This window comes from Colobus angolensis, unplaced genomic scaffold, assembly GCF_000951035.1.
Source record: "Colobus angolensis palliatus isolate OR3802 unplaced genomic scaffold, Cang.pa_1.0 Scaffold18, whole genome shotgun sequence".
Lineage (NCBI taxonomy): Eukaryota > Metazoa > Chordata > Mammalia > Primates > Cercopithecidae > Colobus > Colobus angolensis.
The window spans coordinates 2575226-2578002 of NW_012114932.1; the positions used below are offsets into that span (position 1 = coordinate 2575226).

Genomic DNA, 2777 nt, shown 5'->3' on the forward strand with positions numbered 1-2777 from the left:
ACCAATAAAACAACTAGTTATTTGAAAAGATTAATAAAATTGATCAATCTCAAGCAAGAATGATAGAGGAAAAAAGAGAAGGCAATTACCAACATCAACAATGAAGCAGGAGGTATCACTAGATACTGCAGGCATCAAAAGAAAAATAAGGAAACACTATAAACAACTCTACACAGACAAATATGAATCAAACTAAACGAACAGATTCCTCTCAAAAAATACAAACTACGGCCAGGCGCGCGGTGGCTCACGCCTGTAATCCCAGCACTTTGGGAGGCCGAGGCAGGCGGATCACGAGGTCAGGAGATTAAGACCATTCTGGCTAACACGGTGAAACCCTGTCTCTACTAAAAACACAAAAAATTAGCCAGGTGTGGTGGTGGGCGCCTGTAGTCCCAGCTACTCGGGAGGCTGAGGCAGGAGAATGGCGTGAACCCGGGAGGCAGAGCTTGCAGTGAACCGAGACAGGGCCACTGTACTCAGCCTGGACAACAGAGCAAAACCCCATCCCCAAAAAAAAAAAAAAAAAAAGTATTAAACAAAATATATGATTGAAATTAATTTAATCTGCTTTTCTTCATGTGGCTACCAGGAAAATTTAAGTGACATATGTGGCTCATGTTATATTTCTGTTGGGTGGCACTGCTTTAGACCTAACTTCCAATTTACAGGAAATAAGGGAGTCATGCAAAGAAAAATCACACAAACTAGAATGTGGGATCTTCTGCAAAACAACTGGCCTGGTATCTCCAAATGCTGACATTCCTAAACATAAGATGACTGTTCTCAATTTAGAGACAGCAACCAGACTTGATGTGTGTACCTTTTTGGGGGTGGAGGAGTGGGGACAGAGAAGGCTCTTGCTCTGTGGCCCAGGATAGAGTACAGTATTGTGTTCATAGCTCAACGTAACCTTGGACTCCTGGGCTCAAGTGAATAGATGGGAATTCAGGTACACACCACTCCACTCAGCTAGTTTTTAAAAATTTTCCGTACAGACAGTGTCCCACTATGCTGCCCAGGCTGGCCTCAAATTCCTGGCCTCAAGCAATTCTCCTACCTCAGTCTCCTAGGATTAGAAAGGTGAGCAATCTTGCCCAGACAATGTGTACATCTTGACTGGATTCTGGATTTACTTTTTTTTTTTTTTGAGATGGAGTTTCGCTCTGTCGCTCAGGCTGGAGTGCAGTGGCGTGATGTCCACTCACTGCAAGCTCTGTCGCCTCCCGGGTTCACACCATTCTCCTGCCTCAGCTTCCCTACAAGCTGGGACTACAGGCACCCGCCACCACGCCCGGCTAATTTTTTTGTATTTTCAGTAGAGACAGGGTTTCACCGTGTTTGCCAGGATGGTCTCGATTTCCTGACCTTGTGATCCGCCCGCCTCGGCCTCCCCAAAGTACTGGGATTACAGGCGTGAGCCACCGCATCCAGCCTGGATTTACTTTTTAAACACATGATGCCAGCGCCCAAAGGGGTAATTGAGGAATTTTGCATGTAAACTGGAAATGAAATTTACTGTTAATTTTGTTAGGTGATCTGATGGTAGTATGACTCTATAGGGAATCATCCTCAATCTTATGAATTGTATTTTGAAGTACTTAGGGATGAAGTGTCCAACACTCTGTAACTCACTTCAAAATGATTCAAAGAAAAAAAATATATACATGTATGTACAGAGATACAGCCATGTGGCAAACGTAACAATGAGGCTTAGAAAAATACTTTTGAGGCCGGGCGGGCACAGTGGCTCATGCTTGTAATCCCAGCACTTTGGGAGGCTGAGACAGCCAGTTCACTTGAGGTCAGGAGTTCAAGACCAGGCTGACCAACATGGTATGGTGAAACCCTGTCTCTACTAAAAATACATGCCAGGCATGGTGGCTCACGCCTGTAACCCTAGCACTTTGGGAGGCCAAGGCAGGCAGATCACCTGAAGTCAGGAGTTCAAGACCAGCCTGGCCAACATGATGAAACCTCGTCTCTACTACAGATACAAAAATTAGCTGGACGTGGTGGTGTGTGCCTGTAGTCCCAGCTACTTAGGAGGCTGAGGCAGGAGAATCCCTTGAACCTGGGAGGCAGAAGTTACAGTGAGCAGAGATTACACCACTGCACTCCAGCCTGGGTGACAGAGCGAGATCCTGTCTCAAAAGCAATAAATAAATAAACAATAAACATAGACATACATACATACCTACAAATACAAATACAAAAATTAGCCAGGTGTGGTGGCACGTGGCTGTAATCCCAGTTACTCGGGAGGCTGAGGCAGAAGAATTGTTTGAACCTAGGAAGTGGAGGCTGCAGTGAGCTGAGATCATGCCACTGCACTCCAGCCTGGGTGACAGAGCAAGACTTCATCACACACAAAAAAAAAAACACAACAAAAAAAGAACTTTGGGCCGTGCGTGGTGACTCATGCCTGTAATCCCAGCACTTTGGAAGGCTGAGGTGAGAGGATCACAAGGTCAGAAGTTCGAGACCAGCCCTACCAAAATGGTGAAACACAGTATCTACAAAAAATACAAAATTAGCTGGACGTGGTGGCGCATGCCACCTGCTACTTGGGAGGCTGAGGCAGGAGAATCACTTGAACCCAGGAGGCAGAGGCTGCAGGGAGCTGAGATCACGCAATTGCACTCCAGCCTGGGCAACAAGAGAAAAACTCCGTCTAAAAAGTAAAAATAAGGCCGGGCGCGGTGGCTCAAGCCTGTAATCCCAGCACTTTGGGAGGCCGAGACGGGCGGATCACGAGGTCAGGAGATCGAGACCAT

The 2777-nt window shown here is 46.3% G+C and overlaps 1 protein-coding gene across 5 annotated transcripts in view; it reads right to left on the reverse strand.

The window, feature by feature from the left end:
- The window catches only part of DAG1 (dystroglycan 1 (dystrophin-associated glycoprotein 1)), a 77911-nt gene that overhangs the window by 31270 nt on the left and 43864 nt on the right, over window positions 1-2777 (reverse strand). Inside the window, exon 2 of one of the 5 annotated variants that reach the window (XM_011939083.1) lies at window positions 2027-2144. The exons of the other annotated variants lie outside the window; for them this stretch is intronic. The gene's annotated coding sequence lies outside the window, so the exon portion shown is untranslated. The remainder of the gene's footprint in view (window positions 1-2026; window positions 2145-2777) is intronic. 5 annotated transcript variants of the gene reach the window in all.